Source organism: Lissotriton helveticus, chromosome 4_1 (assembly GCF_964261635.1).
Source record: "Lissotriton helveticus chromosome 4_1, aLisHel1.1, whole genome shotgun sequence".
Taxonomy (NCBI): domain Eukaryota; kingdom Metazoa; phylum Chordata; class Amphibia; order Caudata; family Salamandridae; genus Lissotriton; species Lissotriton helveticus.
Window position 1 is genome coordinate 397142675 of NC_136063.1, and position 27649 is coordinate 397170323.

At 48.2% G+C, this 27649-nt stretch overlaps 1 protein-coding gene across 2 annotated transcripts in view; it reads right to left on the minus strand.

The window, feature by feature from the left end:
- DCAF13 (DDB1 and CUL4 associated factor 13) overlaps positions 1–27649 on the minus strand; it is a 383567-nt gene that overhangs the window by 85061 nt on the left and 270857 nt on the right. The window lies entirely within an intron of this gene.

Genomic DNA, 27649 nt, shown 5'->3' on the forward strand with positions numbered 1-27649 from the left:
ACAGTTGGCCTTTTATACCCCTAGCCCAAAGTGTCCAGGACAGGCCAGAAGGTTCTAGATTCCCCATGTAAGTCTATGGGCCAGTTCCTGAGGTAATCAGTTGTGGCAGTTACTAGCCACCATTTTGTATAACTAAACTGGCCCTAGAAAAGGAGGGACTTCTAGGCCTATGAGGAATTTGGAGGGTCAAGGACGCACCTAACCCCTAGGTCAACACCTAAAAAGTCCAGTGGACATAAAAAAAATAAAAAGATTGAGGGCAAAAAGGGGACAAAAATAAATAAATAGGAAGGAGGGACCACCCAGAGGGCTGACAGGTCTAACACCAGCCCTCTTGAGTTTAGCAGCCAAATACTCAGGTTTTCCTCTGTGCCCGGCTTTGTGCGTGTGGCAGGCAGTTCTGAAACTGGCACGCAATTCGACTGGGGACCATTTTAGTTCTGAGTGCTGGTGAAATGTGGTCGCATGTCCTGATTCCAGTGACCATTCTAGCTGCTACGTTGATATATGAATTATTCGGCTTTAAGGTGTGGGTTGACGTGACTGCTTGTTGGGAGGTTCAAGGGAGCCTGGTCGCAAGGTTCTGCATGGTCTGAAGTCTTCTGGTCAGTTGAGTGTTTATTCTGGTATAGAGTGCGCAACTGCATTCCAGCATCTTGGTGATGAGATCTTGGTTAACGCCTTAATCGCGGCGGTTTTTCCGCCGCGGTGCGGGCGTTCTAAAGGGTGGACGAGGCTCCGTCGGCCAACGCAAGGGGTTAATGGTGCTGGGAGAGATGGTGGAGTGCTATACGAAGATCTTCTTGAGAATCCTGAGCGTGTGGAAGCAGGAGATGGAGACGGCGTTCACTTGGCAAGTTATCGTTGGTTATCGATTACAATTCCAAGATTCTCTGAGCAGATTACTGGAAGGTTGGTCTGAGTTTGGCAGCCAAAAGGTGGAGTCCCAGAATGAGGTTAATTTGCTGTAAGATTACTACTAGTGGAGCTGAGTGAGGATCCTTGCGGAACTCTAGAGATAAGGTTGATGGCGTCAAAGGTGAAGGGTCCAAGATAACGGACTGGTTCTGTACTGTCTGGGTGGAGCAAATCCTGCAAACTGTGGGCCCTTGTGTGCCTTCTTTGTGCACTTGTTGGATAAGGTTGGGTGGGAGATGGTGTTGACGCTGGAGAGAGATCCGGTAGTATGAGGGTCGAGGTGTCACTTCAGTCTATGATCATTTGGGTGTGGTCTGTGATGGCGATGAGGGCAGTCTCTGTACTGTGGTTGGGCCTGAATCCAGGCTGAGTGATGTTGAGGAGGTGATTGTCTGTGAGGTGGGTGGTTAGGCGTTTGTTGATCATCTTTTCCATTTCTTTTGCCTGAGTGGCTAGTGTCTTTAGGTCCACTGAGGGTTTCTTGAGGGGTGAAGAGGAGTACTGTGGGTTGCTTCTAGGCACCTGGGTAGGTGGTTGTGATGTCTGAGTCATTCAGGATCGGGGTGAGGGCTGCGCTGATGGGGTCCAGTCCCTTGAAGAAGACAATGGTGAGGCCAGGGGTCAGAGAGTACCACAGAGTGTATGGACCGAATGTCATCGCGGTTTCTTCAGTGGTTACGGTGGGCCAGGTGGTAAGGGTGGTGCTGGTAGAGACTGGCAGGAGGGCTGTAAGAAGGAAGGGTCTGTTTGGTGCTCAAAGTTGTCGTGGATGCTGGTGATCTTGTTGCTGAAGAACAGGGACAGCTGGATGAAGAGGTAATGAGAGGGTGCAATGCTGGTGGAGCTAGCTGCCGGAGAGGTGAAGTCTTTCAGTGCAGCAAAGATTTCCTTGGCGCTGTTGGTGCTGCTTTCAATGCGGTCATTGAGCGATGAGCATTTGATGGCTCTGATTTACTAATGGTAATGTCTGAGGGTGGATTTATAGGTGCTCGTCAGTATCACCATCTAGGTTCAAGTTGCTTGCAGTGGTGTTTGTTGAGCGTGGGTTCTTCCGTGTATCACTTTGCTTGCAGTCGGGTTTCCATGACTTTGTTGGCTTTGCAGAGCACAGGTGGTGATCCAGGCGTTCAAGTTGGCGATGGATTCGGGGAGGTTTTCGTTGTGTTGCAGAGTTTGTAGGGCCTTCCACTCACTGGGTGAGTCTGAGGTTGGGTCCTCTATGATGTTGGTTGTGTTTGGATCGGTGGGGCACTCCAGGTGGTAGTCGAGGTCACAGAGGGGGGTGAAGGCCCTGGAGTGGAGGATAGGTAGGAGACAGTCTGCAATGGTGGGGACAAAGTTGGCACGTGGTACCCGGGTGTGGTAGACGAGGGTGCAATTTAGGGTGTAGATGGAAGTGATGAAGAATTAGGCCTTTGGCACCCTCGCTGAAGCCTCCATCAAATAAAGCCAGTTTTGTTGGGCAACCAGAGTTGCCACTTCTTGTGCAAATGGATGATGGGAACTTCAGTGATGTCACTTACTGTGCAGATGGCATGGTGGGAAATAAGTCCTCTTGCATGACTTCTTTAAAATACAGTTCTGACAAAAAACAGTTATGTCACTTGCTGTGCATATGGATAATGAGAAATCCAGTGACGTCAGTTTCTGTGCAAATGGATGATGTGAAATGGGTCCTCTTGCTTGGCTTCTTTTCAATAGTTTTGAAGCCTGACTGGAGTTTTTTGATCTTACCTTAAGCTAATCTGGCATGCGATCACAGTGAATTTCCAGATCCGCTGCAGTGACATCTCTGGTTGCCATAGGCATCTGCTGCTGTAATGTAGGATGGTTGGACCCAGAGGATGGTAGGCACTGTGGGCACAGGCACTGGGGTTTCTCCAGGTCTCATGGGGGGTGGTTCTGTAGCCTGTATTGGTGCAGGACACTTACATTTCTGGAGCTTCCATAAGGGTCAATAAAGCCAAGTACACTGGACATCTTGAGATGGGCACCATTATAAAAGGCAGCCTCGCATAAGCCCTGGTGCGCAGTATTCTGAGGAATTCCACTCAAGCGGGAATGCAGCTGAGTGGCTCTGCTTGGAGTGACAGCATTATCCTCAAGTTTTCCAGAGACCGGATTGGTCTTCGGGTAAGGATACTCCCGAGCCAATTTTTATCCTTTAGCGAGTGCTGTAAAGAAGGTCATTTGATTATGGGAGTAAAAAAAAGAACCGTATAAGACGTAGTAGATCAAAGTCTCCTAAGGCCTGATTTTAAGTATCAAGTCTTGAAGCACAGGGGGGGCGTGGCTAACAACATGCCGAGGTAGACGTGTCTCTCGGGAGCTCCCGGCCGGCGATAATCAATCCGTCGAAATATGAAATCCCACATCACGAAAGACAGCACAAAGGGTGCAGCACTACTCCAGGAGGCGGCGGAGCAAGGGTACGAGAGACATTGAAGCCCCGGAGCAGCGTAAAACCGAAGTTTGGGCTGGCAATCCGAAACCGGGGTGAAGAGGCAAGATGGTGGCGCCGTAATCATATCGGCGGTCGGAAGGCTGCAGAGAGCGGAGAGAGGCACACAGAGGTGATACCCAGTGTAGCAGGCAAGCGGAGGTGCAGTCCCGAATAAAGAACACCCAGAAGCGGGACCGAAGGCATCAGGTAACACCGGAGCCCGGGAACACCTTAAGCATCATGGCGGCCTGACTCCGGTAAAGGCACGGTGAGGAAGAGCACATCGGAGGACGGGCGTTTTGTCTCACAGACCCAGTCGGCAGCCGGCAGAAGTAACCTGACCCAACCGCCGGTGAACAGCGGGTGAGAGGGTGCGAGGCCCCGGGGGCCGGGAAACCTTACCAAGATGGCGGCCGCACCTTCTACCGGGAGGAGGACATAGGCGAAGTGAAGGACACCACACCGGGGGAAGACAGAACGACCCGGAGGACAAGTAAGCCACAATTGACCACCCCCACAGGCCGGTGCACAGAAGTGGAGGCCCCCCCCCCTATACCCTGAGCGCATACTGCCACCGGAGCGCAAGGGAGGGGCGGGGCACGGCACGGCACACAACGCCACCGCCACCAGCGAAGGGCCCTCACAGGTCGGTGCACGGAAGCGGAGGACCCTCCCGCCCCCCGATACCCTGAGCACGCACTGCCACCGGAGCGCAAGGGAGGGGCGGGGCAAGGCACAAAACGACACCGCCACCAGCGGAGGACAGGGGAAACCAGAAGGAGAGGCCACAATACCAAGGCACCGGCAAATAGTACCCGAGGGTGACCCCCCCCCGCACAATACGAGACAGAGGCAGTGGTTCCGCGACCCCCCCGAGCACCCAACACCAGCTGGGGCGGCGGGGTGAGGGAGGGGGCCGAGTGAGAGCAGTATCGCCAGCCACATGCACCTGGAGGGGTGACAGGACAGGACGTGCAACTCCATAGCCAGGCTCCACAAGTCAGAGTCCACAGTGCCAGTAGTAGACGAAGTAGGTGGGGGCACCGAGGCCACGCTGGAACTACGAACTAAGCAACAGCAGTGGGCAGTGGACACGGATGGCCTCATGAAAATGGAATAGAGGGATAACAATCAGACCACCGTGAGGAGGACACCCAGCATTATTGGCAGTGGTGGTGCGTGTGGGAACACGCAAGCCACGCGGTAGCAACACCCAGATACCCACAGGGACACACCAAAGGAGTGTGACTCACCACTCCCCACTACATCCTCTCATCATTTCAGGGAGTTCAAAAGTGGGGCACAGAAGCCGGGCATACTACCCTGCCGCAAACAGGAAAAGTGAAGGCCACAGGATCAGTACCAAAGACCGCCATAAACGTGCAAACTGAGGTAGAGAAGTTGGCGAGAAGGAGAGTGAGCGAACCGGAAGGCGCCAGTAGGACGCACAGCGGAGCCGCGCCTGGACACCACCGAAGGAGTTGTCGCACATAGGAAAGATCCGAGTGGGGCAGGTACTAGAGGTAACACTGGTAGTGCACCGAAGACTGAGGTACACTTGGGGAGCATCACTAAGCGAACACCACTGAAGGACACCCAGGGCCGTTAACCTACGAATCCAAACCATAGCAGCAACGATGGGAAAGAAAGACCAACTATCCAAGCCACCAAAACAGGGCACTATGGACATTTTTACAGCTCCGCGACAAACCATAGAGAACCCGGGAACGGCGCCAGAAGGGCCCATCGATACAGGACGACTACTCGCAGCGATCCAGGCATCCAGAACAGACATCCAAGAATCACGGGCGGCACTGGAGGTCAAAATCGGCGAGGTGGGATCCGAGGTCACGCTCCTACGCCAGGATTTCAGGAATCTCTCCGCCAGAGTGACTGAGACCGAATCGCGTATCGGGGAGGCGGAGGAGTCGATCACCACGTTCAGGAAAGATATGGCCGAGCTCCAAGCATCACACAGACAGCTCCTCTGGAAGGTGGACGATGCCGAAAATAGGGCACGTCGCAACAACCTACGCTTTGTGGGATTTAGAGAAGGGATTGAGGGGAATAACATGTCGGCGTTCCTACATAAATGGCTCATCGAAACCTTCCCAGCGGCGCAATTCTCACCATGCTTTGTAATTGAAAGGGCACACAGAGCGCTACTGGCCAAACCTCCAGAGGGAGCGAGACCCAGGCCGGTAATCGCACGCTTCCTCAACTTTGCGGATAGGGACCTGATATTGCGGGAAGCAAGGAAGCTAGGGGACATTCGGCTGGAGAATACTAATATCATGATCTTCCCGGACTACAGCCAAGAAGTCCAGAAGCAGAGACGCTCCTTTGACTCGGTGAAGGCCAAACTCAGGTCTATGAACATCACATACATGCTACTCTTCCCTGCTAAACTGAAAGTCATCTATAAAGACAAAGCACTTTTCTTCAACCACCCAGAAGACGCATGGCAGTGGTTGGAAGAGAGACCGATCCTCAATGGGCGTGAAGCAGCAGGGCGAGAGGAACTGGAAAAAGCTGTAAGGGAAAAGACACAATGGGGATCACCCAAGCAACAACGAAGGAAATACAGAAGAATATACTCACGCCACACAGGAACCCCGTATCAGGCGCGCATAGCGACAGGTGCTAGGAGGGGGAGATCGGAGTCGCCGAGTACATCGACAACAGCTGACCAAACACTCCGGGGGGCACGGAAACAGATTCGCTCGGAGGGTGAAGGAGATGACGAAGTGGAGCCCAGAGACTCAGATGCTGAGGAAGAAGATGAGTTGGACAGCGATCAAAACTCAGTTCACCCGCTAGTGAAGGAAATTCGCAACCTGGAACAAGATGCCTCCGATAAGATCAGTGGAACTGAAACTACCACACAAGACTCACACTAATAAAAACCGGTGAAGTGGACTACTGGAGACGTCGGCCGGAGCACACAAAAGGGACACGCAAGTTTTTTCACACACCCCCCTTGTTTTCTCTTATCTAATCTAATCTTTGTTTGTTTTTGTTGAAAGTTCAGAGGCTCTTTCCTCTTTATTTGAAGCGCAGGGGTGGGCAGAAGCTACATCCGGGCATACTACCCGGAACATTGGTGACACTACCTTCTGCTTAGACAGGATTAGCAAGATATAATTGAATAAGAGGGTGGGAGAGGGGGGGCGACAGACCGACTCTTACCGAAAGTTCGGTCCTTACCCAAGGATGAGACTGGAGGGAGAGGGAGGTGGGGAGGGGGGGGAAGACGGGGCAGGGGAAGTTCTTCAAGTTCGGGGAGTTGGGGGGACTGTTGGGAAGGGAAACAGAAGAAGACACAGAGTCAAGCATACATGAAGCAACACTGCCGCTCGCGGCTGTCACGGACAACCACAGAACATGAGCGTTACTCCATCCCATGGCAGGTACACTAACAGCCCCAGGTCAGGAACATAGAGGGCTCTCAATCCTGACGTGGAATGTGAATGGCCTAGGCGCCAAAATAAAGAGGGGACTTGTAAATGCGTACATTAAGAGGGCGGCCCCAGACCTTGTACTTCTGCAAGAAACACACCTTAGAGAAGGGAAGTGTGCATTCAAGGCGAGAGGAAGGTACATGGTGCTGGCACATGCAGGGTACACTTCAGATTCAAGGGGGGTAGCTATAATAATCAATAAATCATGCCCGTTCACCACAACACGTACTTGGAGCGACCCACAAGGAACATATGTAGGAGTACAGGGGACATGGAAGAGGCAAAGGTATACTATAATTTCGGTGTATGCGCCACCGAAACTACAGACGCGCACACTCAGGGCAGTAGCGACCATCCTCCTGGAGACAGCAGACTCTATGCAAATAATCGGGGGAGACTTCAACGATGTAATGTCTGAAGAACAAGACCGCTCAGGGCCGACACGTAGGGGGGGCACAAACTGCACTCGCACAATTCATAGCTAACATGGGCCTCGTCGATGTATGGCGATGGAGATACCCGACACAAGAAGCATATTCCTTCTATTCGGGTGCCCATAAAGTCTTCTCCAGGTTAGACTACATATTTGTGGCCAGGCAATACCTAACAGCAGGGGATGAGTTTGTATACAAAGCTAGGGGAATCTCGGACCACTCACCACTGTATGCAAAAATAGGGGCAGGGAGGAGGAAGGGAGGCGAGGAATGGCGCGTCGCAGCATGGGACCTTCAGACTCCGGAGATCGCACGAGGAATTAGAGCTGATATTAAGGTATATGTGGCCGAGAACGAAGGGTCGGTCGACTCCGAGATCACATTCTGGGAGGCAATGAAACCTGTTCTGCGGGACAGAATAAAGGGCAGACTGAGGGATGAGCGGAAAAAACAACATGCGGAGGCAGCAGTACTAGAAACCACAATTTTGACCCTAGAAAGGGAATACCAGACACGTAAAGAGGAGGGAACCTTGAGGCAATTACTAGACAAACAACGGGAATATAGAGAATTAGTCTCTAACGAGGCCCAGACACAATCGCTAGCTACCCTACACCGTCTATACGACGTAGGTGACAAGTCAGGTAAACTCTTGGCATGGCTGAGCAGGAAAGAAAGAGCGGCGAGATGGGTGGAGCAAATCAGACAGGGGGATGGAGATATGGTGAACACCGAGCAGGGGATAGCAGAGGCTTTTGCGTCCCACTACGAAACCTTCTACAAGGCAAGAGACCTCGGGACGGACATTGAGGCACACTGATATTTTGAGGGGGTAGACATACCAATATTGGAGGTCGAAACCACCACGACGCTGGAGGCGGACATTACACGCGATGAGATTTCAGAAGCAATAAATAAACTAAAAACAGGGAAAACACCGGGGCCGAACGGCTTCCCGGCGGAATTCTTTAAACGCACGTCGGACCTGATAACTCGCCACCTCCAAGCCCTTTACACAGCATCATACAAGGAAGGGTGCCTCCCACCAGACCTTGCACTGGCCACCATTGTCCCGATCCACAAACAGGGTAAACCCAAGGAAGAATGTGCCTCATATCGCCCCATCTCGCTCCTTAACATTGAGGTGAAGGTACTGGCAACAGTCCTGGCGGTACGTCTGAGATCGGTGATTTCAGATCTCATCCACTCGGACCAATCCGGGTTCCTGTCGGATAGAGCGACTAAGCTCAACCTCAGACGCACACACAACTGGCTCCAAGAAGTTAAGGACAGGAAGGAACCACACTGGTTCCTCTCCCTAGACGCGGAGAAAGCGTTTGACGCAGTCCACTGGCCCTTTCTTATGGCCGCGTTACAACGGTTCGGCCTAGGTCCGAAATTTCAAGGCTGGATAAAACTGCTGTATACGGCCCCGAAAGCTCGCGTACGGGTAAATGGCCACCTATCACGCGAATTCCCAGTCGGCAGGGGCACGAGACAAGGGTGCCCACTATCCCCTCTCCTATTTACGCTCACGATCGAAATCCTGGCGGCTAGAATCCGACAGAACCCAGACATCCACGGATTCTCGTGGGACGGTGAAGGGGGAACAAAGGAAAAAATATCGCTATATGCTGACGACGTACTGCTATACATTACAGATCCCGAGACCTCGGTGCCGGAGTTGTTCAAGGAGTTTGACGGTTTTGGAGCAAGGGCGGGCCACACCATCAGCTGGCACAAGTCAGTCCTGTATGCACCACGAGGCGCCGAAGGGTGGGCAAATTTGCCGGGTCAACTACTCATCACCACGGAGGGGTTTCAATACTTGGGAGTTTATATTACCCTCAACAAGACACTTTCGTTTAGCAGAAACGTGGAGCGCATTATGGGAGAGGCAGTGGAGGACATGGCGAGGTGGAGATTACTACCCCTAACTCTACTAGGCAGAGCTGCTATGTATAAAATGATCACTCTCCCAAAATTCCTATACGCACTCCAAAATGAGTACTACCCACTCCCGACAACCGCTATATCTAGAATACATGCTGAGCTGCGTTCTTTCCTGTGGCTGGGGAAGCAACCGCGCATAGCCCTTCAGACACCCCAACGGCACCAGTATAGTGGGGGGATCTCATTGCCAAACTTAGAGGCGTATTACTGGGCGGAACACCTGACCCCAATAAATGACTGGATTCATGCACCGGCAGACCACCCGACATATGCACTGGAACGAAGCAAACTGTCTCCACACAATGTACTCTACTACCTGTACGGGGGGAGGGCGGGGAGATCGCTTCTGCCGGCCACGGTTATTACACTGCGGGCATGGACACAGGCTACGAAACGCATGGGTTGGGAGGAGAGACTGACCCGACAGACGCCACTATGGCATTGCCAATGGTTAACGGAAATTAAAAAACTAAAGGGCTTCCAAAGGTGGGATGACATTGGTATATCAACCATTGGAGATGTGATCAGGAAGGGTGAACTAAAATCATTTAGCATGCTACAGGCGGACTATGGGCTGCATCGTTCGCAAATATTTAAACACACACAGTTGGCACATGCATGGAGAGCCCAGAACATCACACTCACGGACATACCGGAATATGCACCATTAGAGGGCAGACTCCTTCAGGAGCAGATAGTGTCTTGTATGTGAAGGAAACCGCCTGATGCACTAACGAATAACATACTTGGCGATTTAGCTAAACTTAGAGGCGTCTGGGAGGCAGAAGTAGGGGAAATGGAAGACCTAGACTGGGAAATAGTCCTGATGCACCCTCGGGAAGTAGCAATCAAGTCGAGGTTGAGGCTAATACAGTTAAATGTACTCCATAGGACCTACTTTGACAGGAGGCGTCTCCTCAAGATGGGAAGGATAACCGACCCCTCATGTCTTAGATGCGGATACCACCAAGGGGACTTTTACCACACTATATGGTCTTGCGAAAACATACAAACATATTGGGCACACATCTTCACGGAATTGGGAGAGGTTCTAGGCATAGAATTGACACGAGACCCGAAACTGGCACTGCTGGGCATGACAAATGAGGTGGACCTGCCACGCCCACAACTTATCTTTTTGGTATTAGCCTTAGTAGTGGCGAAGAGAGACATCGCAAAATACTGGGGAGTTGCAGAGGCACCAGAGATAGAGGAATGGAGGAGGGGCCTAGATCTGTACATGGTGGCGGAAAGAGTAACCTATAAAGCCAGAGGGTGCCCTAAAAAGTTTCGGAAAGTGTGGAAGAAATGGAGACAATACCATGGTCTGGAAGGGGGGCAGTAGGGTGGAACAGAACGACAGGCAAGGGCAAAAGAAGGGTCAGAAAGGATAGACGAGTTAGCAGGGATACTGCCTGGAGAGGGAGGAGAGTCAACCAGATACCGAAGGGAGCAGAAATCAGTGGTTCTGTGGGTGGGCGGCGGGTGGGGAGAGGTAGAGTTGCGTGAGACTCCGTACCTGGAGTCGGTGAATTGCTACTATTTGTAATAGTAGGATATGTGATGACTGTTGTTCTTCCAGAGGGTATACGTTATTTTAGTTATCCTTTTCTATATCTACAGTTGCGAAGAGGGGGGGGGAGGGAGTGGGAGAAAAGTAAAAGCAGAGATTTATCATGCGATGGACAGCCCAAATGGACTTTGGCCCAGATAAACTCAGTGTATGAAGGATTGAACGCCGCCCGGCCTCCGGGATGTGGGCAAAATGGCTGTGATGCTGGGTATGAATACGTATCTGACGTCTTGGGGGGGGGCGCAAATGATATCTTTTTCTGATTTCCGGGGCTGGAAATATACGTATATTTGCTCTGCACAAAAATAAAGTTTAAAAAAAAAAAAAAAGTCTTGAAGCACAAGCTGAGAACTCAACTCCTGGAAGAGACGTCTGAGGTGATTTTGCGAAGGAACTTTTAAACGTCAGTCAGTGCAAGGATAGGCACAGAGTGCGAACAACTTCAGACTTCTCCATGACATTTTTTCCACAAGCAGTGGAAGAACATTTAATGGAGAGCTGTGTAGTAATGCAATGAATAAATGACTGCCTTTGAGTTCACAAATTTGAATTGCTCCTCAAATTCTGGCACCACTGCTGAAAACATGAAAAATTTAGAAGAGCAACACACACAGTTAGTGGTACGTAGTTGTTGGAGAATAGAAAGATGTGTTAAAATATTTAATACCTTGAATGTCTGAAGGAAGAACTAACCTTTGGCTTACTTTATGCGCACTATAACTTTTACACGAAACCCTTGAACCACAGCCGGGTACAGAAAACAGGAGACGATTCTGAGCATTTCTTGCAGGTGACTGTCTTACTTCATCACAGGGTTACTGGGAGTAGCAGCAAAGTGTTTTGTAAATCTTATCTGCTTCAGGTCTCCTTTCTCGCAGTGCCCTAATCATAACCCTTTCCACCACCTACTAGATTGTGGGCTATCACAGCATGAAGAATTGGTGATGCCCGGAAAAGGACTTACTGATCATCTTTCCAATTCTGAGGATCATGGACACAGACACCTAGACCTACCTTTTACCTGTGACTGGTGCTGGACCTGGACACGTCCTGGACCTAGAGGGGCACACCCTGTGCCGGTTACAGGTTCGCACGTGTAGCATGGTGATGGCAGCATACCTTGTTTTGTAGTGATCCTAATGTCACCAGGCTATTTTACTGGTGCCACTTGAGTGAGAGCCTACTGGTCCACTCATGGAAATCTCCTCAGTGAACCCAGAATCCTATGATAAGATATGGAGCACCAGGATGCTTGAATGTATGAGAAGAATGTTGAATGAGTGAACCAGTGATAGCAGCCTGTGGGTTCCAATTTGGAAGCCCCTGACCTATTGATATGCACAAGATAGAGGTGACACAGGAGCTCGCAACCTTCGAGTTGGCCGGCAAGGAGCGGACACATTACTGGGAGATGCGACTGTGGTTCCAGGAACAGAGGGTCTCGGTAGAACAGCGACAAGCATGGCGGGTTGGGGGAGGAGGATAAGTTGGGTGGGAGGAAGACCAGGAATCCTGCACTCGGTGTGGACAGATGCAGATGGGCTTGCCTTTGGCACTCCTGCTGCAGCTTCCGTTAAGTGAAGACAGTTTTGGAGGGAAACCACTGATAGCACTTCCTGTGCAAATGGCAGATGGGAAATCCAGTGACATCACTTCCTGATAGAGGGTGAGTTTGCATTCCAGGACAGTCGGAAGCGCACTGCTGAGACTTCCGAGGCTGGAGGGAGGGAACCCAGACACGAAAGTAAAGAAAGAGGAGACAAGACTTTTCTGATACAGAGAGCTGATGAATAATCCTTTTAAAACGGACCTTTGCTGAATGACAGGGAGGAAGGGTGGGACTGCAGTTCCTGTTGTTAGCGTGGGAAGGGTCTTTTAGAAGGGCAGAAACCCTTTGTCTCTCTTCCTGATCATTGTCAGCTGCATCTGTTGATAATCAGGTGCCGACTGCTCACCTGTCTCTGTGCCTCTTTTGATTGTGCTCCAGCCCAGTGATGCCCCCGCTTTCAAGAGCATCACCTGAGACTAGGGTGAGTCTTGAAGACAGCCTGATATGTACATTAGAGCCTGTTTAGGTTGGTTCTATTTTAAAAGGGCAGACAGAGAATCCCTGCCTGTCATTTTTGTGTAACAGTGGGAGCTGTTCATCCGCTTGTTCCAGGTCCATGTTCTCTCTGGGTACTATGTGAAGCACCCCCTAGCTGGTGAAAGGACTACTGTGCAAACAAAGCTAGTGTCTGACTGATGGGCCAGCTTTCCAGTAATTAAGGGATATCACATGGAATCTAAGCTGAAGGAAAAATTGCCTGTTTTGTCCTGGAAGACTATCTCGTCCTAGGAGTAAAAGCCAGGCATAACCCAGCAGGAGGAGCCGACTGCTGGTGTGGACAGAAATGTCTGATCCCGGTGCGGAGATCAATCTGCTAGAAACTCACAATCCATGTAACTAGGGTGCTCTATTCTGGGAGACAGTCCCTGAACTCCTCAGTGTACCCATGGCACTCTTGAAGGAAGAACAAGGGGTTTCTCCACTATCATCCCTGTTGTATGATTGAAGCTGGGATTGACGTTGCCACATGGTAGCTGCTGTTTGCCTGTGATTGAGGTCAGTGCAACTGCTGCAACCTGTGGTTCTCAACCCAGGGTACCCCACAAACTAGCCTGAGCGACCAGCCTGCCAATGATCCAGGGAGTGCCATTCAGTATGATGTTCCGCATTTGCTGTCCGAGGTATTCTGTGCCGAAACACTGCCAGCCTGCTGTAGCACTAGAGATCTATGCGCTCCATAGGATTTGGCCACTGTGCCACAAAGCTGTTAAAATGCTGCCACAGCCCTGCACCTGGAAAAGAGAATAGTCTCTGGGCATCAGATTGGATCTGGATTTTTTTTTTTGAGCAGTACACCTGTCTGCCGGTAGGTGGCATAATTTGGCTCTGCATAGCATCGTCGTCCATGCCAGAAGTGAAGCGCACAGTACATATATAGGCGCCACCCCAGAGTTACAACACTTTTTTTTTGGGTGACTTTCCGAGCCAGGAGCTCAGAGCCAATAAGTTTCTGCACAGCCTACCCTTTTTTGGCTTCAACATATCCCACAAAAGTTGATTGTCTACCCTCAACCTTTCATGCAGTCAAGGTAGAATGACAACACTCTTTTTGGGTCCAGCTAGTGGAATCTCCCCTCTTCCTTAGAGGGTTGAGGCAGAGCGTAAAAGGTAGGCAAAGTGATGTAGTGGAATGGGGTAACTACCTTCAGCAAGGAGGATGCTCGGGTCCGAAGGACCAGTTTTTCTGGGAAGAAAGAGATATATGGAGGCTGAGATGCCAGCGAATGCATTACACTGACCCTCTGAGAAGATGTAATTGCCACTAGAAAGGTTGGATTGATAGTGGTAATTGCCACTAGAAAGGTTGGATTGATAGTGATATGTCTAAGAGGGCAGGTATGAAGAGGCTCAAAAGGACCACCCATTAGAAATGTAAGAATCAAGTTAAGTTCCCATTGAGGCATAACGAAGAGAGCTGGAGGAAACAAGTATTGCAATCCTTTAATCAATCTATTTACAATACGGGACTTGAAGAGTGAAGGCTGATTTGACAGTTGCAGGAATTCAGAGATGGCAGATAAATAACCCTTTGACGTACCCAAAGCAGAGTCCTGCTCAGCCAGTGCAAGGATAAACAAAAGTACTTGGCAAAGAGGTGCAGATAAAGGGTCAACCTGTTTGGCTGTACACCATGCCACAAACCTGCTCCAGCAGCGGCATTTACCATCTTGGTGGAGGGATGCTGAGCCGCCAAAATAACATTATAGACTTTGGGTGGAAGATTGAAAGTGGTCAACATTCACCACTCAATCTTCATGCGTGAAGGCAGAGCGTTGACGGGTCCGGGTGCTGAACCCTCCCCTGCTGCTGCAATAGAAGAACCTACCAAAGGGGCAGCCTGATCTGAGGACCATGGCCATGCTCAACATCTCAGGATACCAGAATCTCCTGGCTTAGTCCAGAGCCACAAGGAAAACTAGGGAAAATCAATCCTGACCTTCTTGAGGACTCTGGACAGGAATGGTATGGGTGGAAAGAAATGCAGGAGGCCGGAGCTCTACTCGAAACAAAAAGCGTCTCTGTGTGAGAGCCAAGATTGCGTGTTCTTAGGTGTGGTAAACAGATCTAACCAAGGCTCTCCCCACTGCTGAAACAGACCTTGCACCACCTCCGGTTGGAGACGCCATTCGTGATCTGCTTGGCATCTTCAGATGAGTTTGTCCACTGTGGGATTTGGCGAGACTGCCAGGTGTTGAACCACCAGGGAAATGCCCGGATGTCCAAACTGTATCCAGAGACGTAGGGCCTCTTGACAGAGGGTCAACAACCCAGCCCTGTTTATTGTAGAACCACATGGTGGTGGTGTTATCCGTGAACGCCTGTAGTAGCCTTCCCTTTATGGAGGGGAGAACCGCTTTGAATGCCAGTTGGATCGCTCGGAGCTCCAACAGCTTGATGTGGAGTCCGGATTCCGCCAGAGACAAGAGGCCTCTGATCTCCACCTCTCCCAGGTGGCTGCCTCAGCCCAGGAGTAACGCTTCTGCCACTACTGTAAGATCTGTTTGGGGAAGGGAGAGGGGTCTGGCGCTGACCCAATCGCAATTTGTTAGCCACCACTTCAGATGTTTTGCAGTGTCTTCCGAGATCTGGACCGTCTCGGAAAGATTCCCCCAATCCTGCTCCCATAGGAACTTCAGGACTCACTGCAAAGCCCGCATTTGCCAGCATGCATGTGCCCCAAGCAGGATGCAGGAGGCCATGAGGCCCAGCAGCCTCAGAGTCAGTCTCACCTAAGTCCAGGATAGAGGCTGAAACATTGGTATCATAGCCTGAATATTCTGGACTCACTGCTCAGGAGGAGAAGCCCAAAACTTCCCTATGTGTCTAGAACAGTTCTGATGAAAGGAAGCATCTGACAAGTGGGGTCAGGTATGACTTCTGCACGCTTATAGTAAACCCCAGCGAGAGCAGGAGGTCTACCGTAGTCTAGAAGATGCCCACCTGGGGCGAGCCCACCTTCAACTGTCATCGAGATAGGGGGAAGACTGGTACCCCTGATCTTCGCAGCTGAGCTGAAACCGCCATTATCAGCTTAGAAAACACCCCTGTGGCACTGGTAAGACCAAATCGAAGCATGGTGAACTGAAAATGCATGTGCCCTATCGTGAACCGCAGGTAACGTCTGTGGGCAGGCATGATGGAAATATGGAAGTATGTGTCGTGCAGGTCCAACGCTACTCATCCAGACTCTCGGGTCAGGGCAAACAGGACTTGAGTGAGCGTGAGCATTTTGGATTTATCCTTTTTCAAAAGAAATTGTGAGGGCACAGGTCTAAGATAGGAGCCTCCCTCTTTCTGGGCACCAAAAAGAAGTGAGACTAACAACTACGACCTACTTCTAATGCCGGAACCCTCTCTATGACTACCTTTTCCAAGAGAGAAGTCACTTCCTGGCGGAGTAAGATGTGGTCCTCTGTCAGCCTGTTGCAAGTGGGTGGCATGGGTGGAGGGGTAGTCACAAAGGGAAGTTAGTAGCCCCTTTTGGACAGTCCGGAGAAGCCAGTGGTCAGGTGTTATCAATCTCCAGTGGTGCATTTCATATATCCCGCTTCCCAATGGTTGAGGGGAGGGTTAACTAGCTTGACCCCTGGCTACCATACCCACAAGGTCTGGGATACTGTGTCCTCTGACATGCAAGGGCTGCAGTGAATATGTGAGTAGAGACATGGCTGGAATCCCCGTCAGTGGCCACGGAAGAAGCGAAAGGCAGACTGAGATTGACGAGTCCGCCTTGTCTCTGAAGAGAAGGGATCCATAGAAGGAACCGTAGAAGGGTATTTCCATGAGTGAGGTCTGGACATCCCCGAAAAGCCAGTAGTCCTCAGCCAGGCATGGGGCAGAAGGGCCACTGTTGATGAAACCACTCTGCCTAGTGAGTCACTGGTATTCAGCCCACAGCGTATGGCGAACGTAGCTGCGTCCCTCCTATCAGCAATAGCTGGGGAACGTATGGCTCGGGCCTCCTCCCACAGCATAGGCAACACTTGCGCAACCAAGTACCACAGTGAATGAGAGTGTTGGTCCAAAAGACATTCAGTGTTCACTGACCGCAGTGCCAGACTGGCGGCAAGAAATCATCCGCTTTCCCAAGGTATCCAGCCTTTTGGATTCACTAGCGGGTGAAGTGGTAAGGAATGCACCAGGATTTACTCTGGAATTAGAAGCCTGGTCCACCAAGGGGTAGTGTGCTGGGTGAGGATGTTGGGGACCCTGGGGCAGGGCGATGGTGGAGGGCAATTGTCCTATTCACAGTACCTGCACAGTACTTGGACCAGGACCGAGTAGGACGTCCGTGAGGGCTTCATTAAACGAGAGCTGAGGTTCGGATGAGGTCACTTCTGGTTGAAGAACTTCCGTCAAAACATTTGTCTTGACCACCACATAGGGCAGCTGAAGGTCCAGCACCTTGGCTGCACTTCTCCTCACTACAGCAAATGAGGTGCCCTCCTCCATAGCCACGGTAGGAGGAGAGACCAAGCAAGTAGGGGTGCAGCCCACTGGCATCCGCCAGATCCTCATGTCAGGTGTCATCGGTCCCGTTGTCCCTCCCAATCATTACCAAGTCCTAGCCCATAGGAATAGGACACAGGAGCTGGCCTGGAAGGAATGCCAGACGAAGCCCATCCTGCACCGTGTCTGAGACGGGGAGGAGTATGGGGCCGCCGCCGTCAGTGGGCAATCAGGCCATCGCCAAAGGAGCTGGGGACGGTAGAGGTGGCCTGACCGGCATGGGTCCGGATCCATCCATGGAGCCAACGGACCCAACTGGTGCCATAGACTAACTTGCCCTCAGAAAATAAGTAGGGGCCGCTCCCGAACCCAGCAGAAGAGACAGGTTACCCAAATATGAGGTGTTCGGCCTCATAAAACATACGGAGTTGGGCGGGGTCGCTCGAGGATACTCAGGGAGGCGCAGAGAATTTCCCCGCGCAACCGCAGATCAAGGCCTCAAATTAAGACGTTCCCATGTCTCGTTGTATGACTTTGATGGCGAGCGAAGCCTGAGTCCTTTTTGACTTCTTGTTCTTCTTATGCTTGTGGGACTAACCCGAACACCCGGATGACTTTGTCTGCGATGAGTGCCTGGAATGGCTCCACAACCGATACGGAGACCTTCCTCTTGATTGGGATCAAGACAGTCGTAGTTGCTGAGCAGCAAGGAGCTTGATAGACTACTCCCACAAGACCTTGGGGTGCACGGCGCAACTATTGATGCAGATCTTGGTGTGGAAGATCGCGATTGAGGCGCCAAAGGCAGATGATGTGTGAATCAGTCACTGACATTTGATTGTGACAGGCGCCACAGGGCTTGAAACCAGCTTTCTTCGCTGACATCCCTGCCACACCAGGAAACAAGATCTCAAAAATCTTCAACAAAAAGTCGAAAAAGGTTCAGTCAGAAAGTGACTGGGGTTCCTCCTATCTGGATCTGTGCTGACTGGCACAGAAATAAAACAATTGACATCAATGACTTAGGGTGGCACCTATATAAGCAACACAGGGGTACTGTTCAGGAAACAAAAAGTCCGGATCCACTCTGATGCCTGGGGAATATTCCAAGGCAAGACATCTGCAGCTAGAAGTCTCTATCAGATAAAACTAAATGGTAACAGAAAGGGGAGAGCTGCACCAGCTCAATAACTATGCCACTGGGTCCTGGACTATCAGAAAAGGGGAGGAGGCTGAGGGCCCACTTTAAGGCATACAGGACTCACACACCCCCATTCATCGTGTATCTGGGACATTTTTGTGATATGTAGAACAAAACACTTATATCCTGATCCTGTCGTACTGCCTACACTTAACTCCTTGAGAAGCCTGTGCCTGCTTGACAACACTAACATAGAAAGTCAAGTGCAGAAAGCGTTGTACCTGGCCCAGTTTTGCAGAGTCATAGTAGGACGGACTCTCGGGCAGCAGAGGCAACCAACCCCAGTCCCTCACTGCTGTGACCCACTAGTCCCCGTCTCCCCCTAAGAAGGACTAACAATGTTGCACACCAACAGTTTACAGTCCGTCATCTGTTAAAGACCACTTTGGTGACTTTATGAGACAGCTTCTACGATGTTTCAAGTTCATTTATTTGTATTGAGTGGGAAGGTAATTAATTAATACAAATGCAAAGTCATAGAGCGTAAAGTGTTGCTTAGCGTCCTTATCTGTAAAACTACGTCATCTATGAATTGACCTTTGAAATATAGGTGATTTTGTGTTCAGCTAAGCGTGGATCTATTCCCCAACTCCTACATTATGAGCGTGTACTTCTAAACGTCATACATTGATCAATATTTCACAGGCTACTGCTTGAATACCTTTCAATATTTACTAACTAAACTGGTGAAACAATTGATTATAAATCAAACAATGACTTTCTTTTAACTACACAGCAACGGTATTAGCTGCACTAATTGCAGGAATGGTGACTTTTCAACCACAAAGCATCGAGTCTCGAGAAGGTACAATTCTTCAGGGGACAGATCTTAATATTTGCTCTTCTGCATCACCTGGTCGGTGATGAGGTATAAAGCTTGAATAACAACTTTTTGCACCTTGAATAAAAATAAATACGTGCTATTGATTTGATTTTAGAGTAGTCACATTTTTATTTTTTAATTTCACAGTTTTAAAAAGACTGAATTGAACAGCTATATTCCAACAAAGGTCAGAGTGATAACTACTGCTTGATTATTGCACAAGTTGTCATTTATCAAAACGGAAATCTGACATTTTGAGAAATCATTTGAGGAGGCCAGTAGAGGGGAAATAACATAGAGAATCAACATCCTTACATCATAGAGACTATGTAGACACAGTTGTTTTCACCTTTATTTTCCACATTCAGTTTTAATACTAGTGCATACACATCAGACCCATTCAATATGAGATGCATAGCTTTGTGCAGAGTCACAAAAGGGAAATTATGAATCAGAAAAGGCAGCTCTGGTTGAGATGGCTTCCTTGCACAAATATAAATGTGGGCGAACAGACTAACAGGAATCTGGACACATCAAGATATTTCATTTCTATACCATATATCGGCAATAGTAAAAGCAGGATTTCTCAGTGAGATAAATGCTTGCCCTTAAGATTTGTAATCTATAGGTCACAATTTCAAATCCCAGTAAGGCACAGTCAGCCTTTGGTGAACTGAGTAGCATGACATTGTGTATCTTGCTTAGAAGTGCCAGATGATAATTTGTTCTATATTATCTAATTTCCATGTCCACATAAGGCAGTATGACACTAGAAGCCGGGTGGTGGGTATAATCACAATACCTACAAAGATTAGTGAATAGTCATCTAAGGTTTATACAAAAACTATAAAGTGGCTCGCTACAAAGGGCAGAAAAATATACAGTTTGCCTTTTTTTTATAAAAAAAAAAAAGCTTGGAAGAAAGGGGACCATTTGTGGGATGTGTTTACTGGCTAGGATAAGAAAGGAATTGATTAGCTCATTTAGCATAAAAGGCAGGACAGGAACATGTTGGGACTTCCTGGAAGAGAAAGTTGAGTATGAACCCCAGGCTAGTTCTTCAGAGGCTTGCTGTCTTCTTATAATCCAGCTTTTAATTTAACCACTGTCAGAAGTAGATGTTTTAGAGTGTAAGGTCATGAGCAGCCACTAAGCTCCAGATGAAGCCTATTTTTTTATATTTCAATAAAATTGAAATCAAAATAAGCTATGATAGTGCCTTGCAGCTGTCCTGCCATTCTTACTTTTTGTTGATGAAGCATACATATTGAAAGCTTTGCCCAGATAGTGTTGATCAGTGCAAAAATTACAAAATAAGGAAGTATTTCTACCACAAAATGGGCTGCCACGTTTATTCTAATGACCCTGCCTTAAAGGTACGATTGTATTTGAAAAAGGGTGAGCCCAGGAGGTGGCCGAGAGAAGACCAGCAAGGGTGTGTTCAGATGCAAAGACCAGATCCTCCAGACTTCAGGGCAATAGCTCAGGAGAAAGAGGAAAGCAGCAAGATCCATGGATAGTATCAAGGAGACGTGGGTCCTCATTTTTAGTTTACAAATGGACAGTGATAGCTTCTTCTGAGAGAAGCCCATCTGGAAGGATGGCACTATATAGGGGACCCTGCGATCAGGGGTTTGAGTGGCCACTGCACTCCAAATATGTCTGACTTAATACGAAAATGGGGGTGTGGAGGCCCATTTGCTAGTATTAGTCTGTGAGAAATCGGGTTGTTGGTTGACAGGGAAGTGAATCCTGGTCAACCAGTAGCCACAATACTTGCCAGGGTGAGGCACAAGTCAACCATAAATGTTCCTGTGCTTAAAACTCTAGTAGCTTGGTATAGAACAGTCAGGTGTAATTCAGAGGCAATAAGTACATTATTTGTGCAATACTTCTAAAAGTAATAAAGTGAAAACACCATACAAAAAGAATCGCACACCAGATTAGAACAGTAGAGTTGCTTTTAATAAATAAAACAAGACCAAAACGACAAAAAAACAATTATTAGCATCGGAGATATGCAAGTTTAAAGATTTTTGTGAAAATAGTGCCAAAAAGCACAAAATGGCACATGTGGGTATCTGGTCGCACCAGGCCGGAACAAAGTCACAAGTTCAGGCTAACTGCAATGGAGAGTGGGCTAGCTATAGGGAAACAGATAGGGCTGCTGCACAAAGCATCTTAAATCCTGGTTTGTGGAGGGTTGCGGTTCCAAGATGCGATGAAGCTGCAATGTGAGGTCCTGCTTCGTCGTTGAGGATCCATGGACGAGGGCTTGAGATGCGAAACCCGGCGCTGAGGATGCATTGAACAGTCGGGTGATGCATCAGTTCCAAGAACTTGTGAAGCTGCGAAGTGGAGTCCGTTTTCAAGGCTGCCGTCGATAAGGGATCCCAGGGCCTGCACCGAGGACGCGTTGCGCAGCGCCAGTTCTGATAAGGAGGTGGGCTGCAATGTGGATTTTTCCAAAGAGGAAGATCCACTCAGCAGTGATGATGCGTCGGTTCTACTAGGGATTGTGCCTGCCCTGCAGAGAAGATGCGGCGGCTCCACTGGATTCACAAAGCTAGCAGAACACACACCTTAGGCCCACTTCCAAGGGAACGGGACTGGGGTGGCACCACTTGGCAGGGTAGACTCATTGATGGCAGAGTCCAGGTGCTGGGGTCGAATTTGTAGGAGCCTTCTGTCCCTAAGGCTCAAGTCAGGAGGTCAGCCAATGAAACCTTTGAGTCATTCTGGGTTCCTGGGTTCAACAGATGATGGTCACGTTCTTATCACCAGGTAGCAAGCCAAGTCAGCAGAGTAGCAGTCCGACAGAGTGGCAGTCCTTTCAGCAGCACAACAGTCCTACCTGGCAGAGAATCAACAGGTCCAGAAGTGTACTGAAGAGTTGGTGTCTGGGGTTCAATGTTTATACCTAGGCCTTCCTTTGAAGTGGGTGAGGCTTCTAGAACTTTCCCTTTGAAGTCCCCAGCCATCCTGCATTCCCTGTCCTGGATCAAGACTAACTACAGGAGGTATGTAGCGATTTGTGTGGAGGCGAGGCACAGCCTATTCAAGTATGACTAGGGCTGAGCCCAGCTCCGCATCCCACTATGCCAGTGATGGCTTATTCAGGCACACAAAAGCTCTCTATTGTGTGTGGCTATCTAGGAGGAATGCACAAAGCCCAACTATCAACTACAGCCAGTCATGTGACCCAGGGACAAGCTGCAGGGCACTAACTGGCTAAGGAGGAAAATGCCAACTTTCTAAAAGTGAGAACAAAGGGGGGTTTGGCACTAGGGCGGCTGGGTAGGGCCTAAACAATTTAGTGACAAAGAAAGGACCCAACCGTCGCATTTCCAGTGCTGTAATGAATTTAACAGACTAAGGTAATTCGCAGTTTCGAATGGTCTGGAGAATGTATTAGCTTCTCTTTTAAGACTTGTTTTTTAACCGATTAATTTAATTTGTAAAGCATGTCAATCCATAAGGCGCACCACCTTCACAAACATTTACATTTACTAAACAAACAATTTACACAGACAATGTATACATATTACATAAATGAAATTGCATTCAGGTTAAATCCAGTCACTATTGGATGCAACAACCATGTGGATAATTGTACCTTACAACTTTTCTACTTGCTCCCTACAGTGAATACATTTTCAAGAATTACATTGACCCAGTAGAAATAGACTTATCTAATTCTACTGGGTCAATATAATTCTTGAAAATGTACTCACTGTAGGGAGCAAGTAGAAAAAATGCATTGCCCTTGCAGCCTAGAAATGTATACATAGTGGGTACACAGTGGGAAACAGCTTTAAAGTAGAAATGAATAATTGTATGGTATGACCTTAGTCTGTTCAATTCATTACATCACTGGAAATGTGACGGTTGGGTCCTTTCTTTGTCACCAAACTTTCTAAAACTGGCATTTTCAGAATTGCAACTAAAAATCCACCTTCATCATGAGGTACGATTTTTCATTACAATACCAAGACACCAAACAAACTGGTAACCTGTTCCCATTTGAAAATTAGAGCTCATTAAAAGGTCATAAGGAAACCCCAAACTTATCCTATGGGAGAGGTAGGCCTTGCAGTAGTGAAAAACGAATTTAAGAGCGTTTCACTAACAGGACATGTACAACTTAAAAGTACATGTCCTACCTTTTAAATACATTGCACTCTGGGCTGACCAGGGCCTACCCTTGGGGTGACATATGTATTAAAAGGGAAGGTTTGGGCCTGGCAAAAGGTTTATGTTACCAGTTCGAATAGCAGTTTAAAACTACACACATAGGCTGCAATTGCAGGCCTAAGACGTGTTTAATGTGCTACTTAAGTGGGAGGCACAACCAGTGCTGCCGGCCCCCTAGTAACATTTCATTTTCAGGCCTCCGGGAACAGGTAGTGCAACTTTACGAGGGACTTACGAGTAAATTAAATATGCCAATTGGGTGTAAGCCAATTTTATCATGTTTTAAGGAGAGAGCACAAGCACTTTTCACAGGTTAGCAGCTGTAAAGTGAGCAGATCCTAAAGCCAGCAAAAAGTAAATTAAAGGTAAAATGTTAGGGGGGAAACCATTGGCCTAGGGGAGAGGAAAACTGGAGCAGAGGAGACACTCTTGTTTGAACATCAGAAAGATTGCAGGGAGGGAGGGATGGGGCTAGATGGGAACCCATGTTTTTAACAAAGGGCAAAGGAGACAGCCCTCTTCGCAAGGTGGTAGCTGTCACTAGTGAAACAGGTGAGGTTGCACTGAGGTCCAGGGGTCTCAGGGATCCACTGTATCACAACTGTGACTGTTGTTTTTGAAAAAAAGTGCATGGGGCATTTTCTTTGCTAGCATTAGGGCCGAGGGTGCATCTGCTGCAGAAAGGGGGACAACACATGGAAGTAATTTTTTTTCTGAAAAGGAGGAGATGCGGAAAAACAGTGTCAGCTGCCGACTTAGGAACTAGGGAACCCGTTGCAAAGGCCAGATACTGGCTCAACATCCAGTGATTCCCAGCAAATCACGTAATCTCCCCGTGCCTTATCAAAAATGAATCTGACCTTGTGCAATATAACTGGTGCTCATGTGCAGCACACCAATTCCCTTGAGCCGAGGTAATGCTATTTAAAAATCAAAAAGGGACAAAGAGTCTGTTTCAAGATTGCAGTGATGTTCAGGTATGGTGGCTAAAAGGTGAAAAAGGCAGAGGAGATAGCCTGCTACTCAGGGCTACAGCTATCAGTAGTGTGCAGATGCAATTGCATTGGGGCCCCAAGGAGTTCAAGAAGCTTACAACAACCCAATTATGAGGTACAGAGTTTTGGGGTAAATAAATGTTTTGTTTGATGATTTTTCTCTTTTATAAACCTCACATGTATTGTTGATTATGAGCTACAGAAAAAGTCTCCCTGTAATGATCTTATAGGCTCCATCCTCCGCCCCTCCTATTTCCCCAAACCTTGCCGCACATTTTGGAGGGATTCTCAACTTCAAAATCATTTGCTTTTGGGGGCAGAGTGCAAAAAACGTTTGAAGACCTTTGTCTTCGAGTGTAAGAGACAGCCTGTTCGTGTGTGAATTCTTTGTGAGTCTTGTGTAGTTTCAGCCTTACCAGGAAGGTGCTTCTGGTAGTCTTGGTGCCACTGGAGCAGTTGAAATTAAAAGCAGTGCAGTCCAGTTTACTCAGAGACAGTGTCTTATAGGTCACACAGACTCATGCATTTTGGCAACAAGAGGGAGTGGTTCTTTGGAGATTGAGAGAGGTCATTGAATGTTTTTCTTTTGTGTTTAGTCAAACAGCTGTCTGGAGAATGGACTGGACTCACGCTGATGCGGCTCAGGGAGACTAGTGAGCAGAGTGTAGACTCCGTCAATATGTAAAGATGACTGCCTCTACGGGAAGTTTGCAGGAGGGACAAATTAATTATTTTTATATACTAATGTAAGTTTGAACCATGCTGCTTATGCTTTTTAGGTCTCACCTACCAGACAGCCCAAGTTGCCTGTTCGTGAAAAGACTTATTGTCAGCATTCTAGTATGCCTGGAGCCCACCAACTGCTTACCAATGGTTGGCTTTGTCACTCACATATACGTGCTTTTTATTTGTTAACTTGTGCGGGCTTTCCGTCCTCTTATTGTGTTTGTCCCTCACCAGAAACATGGCCTCATTGCTTGTGTCCTTCTACTGCTTACTATTCATGCACTACTTTTTAAGTCTTGCCTTCCAGACGGCACAAGCTGTCTTTTGGCTCAAAAACCTACTGTAGGCTCAGAGCTTGCCCACTGCAGTTGACTTTACTGATACTCATTTGCTTGTTTTTATAATGTGTTAGCATCTGTGGGCTCTCCTTCCTCTTACAATGTTTGTCCTTCCTTTGCAACATGGACGCATTACTTGTGTCCGTCATTTGCTTGCATTTCATGCACTACTTTTTGACTTTTGGGTTATGCTCTCCATGAGAGGGCATGTGTTTTCCAGCTGTCTCCCTCACATACTTCTCTCACACTCTATGTTGCTCTTTGCCGTCCATGTGCTTCTCCCCAATTTCTTCCATGTTGCACTCACTCTTCTGTGCCTCTAAACTATGTTACCTCCTCACCCAAGTGACTTCTCCCCTGCACACTCCATGTTCCGCTCTCACCAGTTGCTTCTTCTCCCACCCACCCTGTGCTGCTTCTGTCTCCCACCCTCCGTGTTGCTCCCCCACCAGTCCTTCATGTTGCTTTACAGCACCTGCTCCATCCGTGTTGTATTCACCATCTTCGTCCTTTGTGATGTTTCCCCTACCAATACTCTTTTTGTGTGCACACGCATTTGTAGTGTGTGCCTACGAAATGACGTGACAGCACCTGTTTTTGTTTTCTTTAGCCATGTTGAGCAGCATCAAAATGCTGTACAGGAGCACGGAAGGGGTTAAGATTAGTAAAGTATATAAATAAACAAAATTAAAAATATAAAAACATTCTATAAAAGTGAAGGAATTTGAAACTGGAGGCTGAAAATTACATTGGTGTCCATTACTTGATATCTTTGAGCGCTTCAAGTACAGCAAACTGAATATAGTATAGACCATTGATAATCAAAATACGGCCTGGGGGCCTCATGTGGCTCTCTTGACCTTCACATGTGGCCTCCTGGTCAACAGCAGCACTGAGCTGCTGTATACTCGACTCAGAGCTAACAAAAAGATGTTAAATAAACAGGCAAGCATTTATTAGAAGGTTAATTGATGTTGAAGGGATTTAACTACGGAGTCCTGCACTGTTTAACTTTAGGGACACCTTCATTGGAAGACGTCTTGAAGCAATAGTGTAAAAATATGATAAAGTCTCTTCAAAATTCAAAAAGTGAATTTAATTAATGTGCAGAACCTTTTCACCTCTATGGGTTGCTTCGGTTCCTTTTATACATTAACAACATAATAGTTCTTACATCAGACACAGGAGACGGTTTTATACAGCGCACATCCTGAAGTCATGCATTTTGAGGTCCTCTTCTACGTGAATGTAGAAAGAGGAGGGTAAGTTACCACCAATCACTGCCCTGACCGACCACCACCCCACTGGCATCAATGCGGCCCTCAGCCACATCACAGACCATACTTTTTGGCCCCTGGGAAAAGGTTTGTGAGTACCCATGATATAGACGCTGGATGAAGAAGAAAGAGCATGCAGTAGAAGAATCTCTCCTCGTCTTTTTTTAACACAGATTTAGAAAAGCTCTAACCTTCACCTTAAAAGAATTCGATTTTCCTAATGTTTAATTAAATAAAATATTCAATTATTTGTGTTTTAGTCTGATGTATATTTTTATGTATTGTTTTGAAATTTAAATCGTAGAAACTGCTTAGGCCAGGGGTCCCTTGCTTCCACCAATGACTTAGTGGGGATCCCTGGCGTTCAGTAATTATTCAGTGGGGTACACAGAAGTCAAAATGTAAAGAATTTATGATATAGTTAATAAAAAATGTGAAATATATTCTGATCCGTACTGTCAGATCTCTACCCGTAAGCAATAAACTCAAGTCATTTGGCAATTACATAAACATTTACACATATCAAACGGGCAAAATGGCAGGACTCGTGTGCCAGCACATTCGGAAAACCCAGAGATATTACACATGGCGGGGCAGACAGACAGTCCTATCCCATATCTGTAGAAAGAAGCGGAGGAAAGCACTGCGCTGCACGAGGACACCTCTCTAAGATAGCACTCTGAACTAGACTAGTTTCATTAGAGAAAAAAAGTTTAGAAGAAACAACAAAACAAAAAAACATACAAAGGCGCAG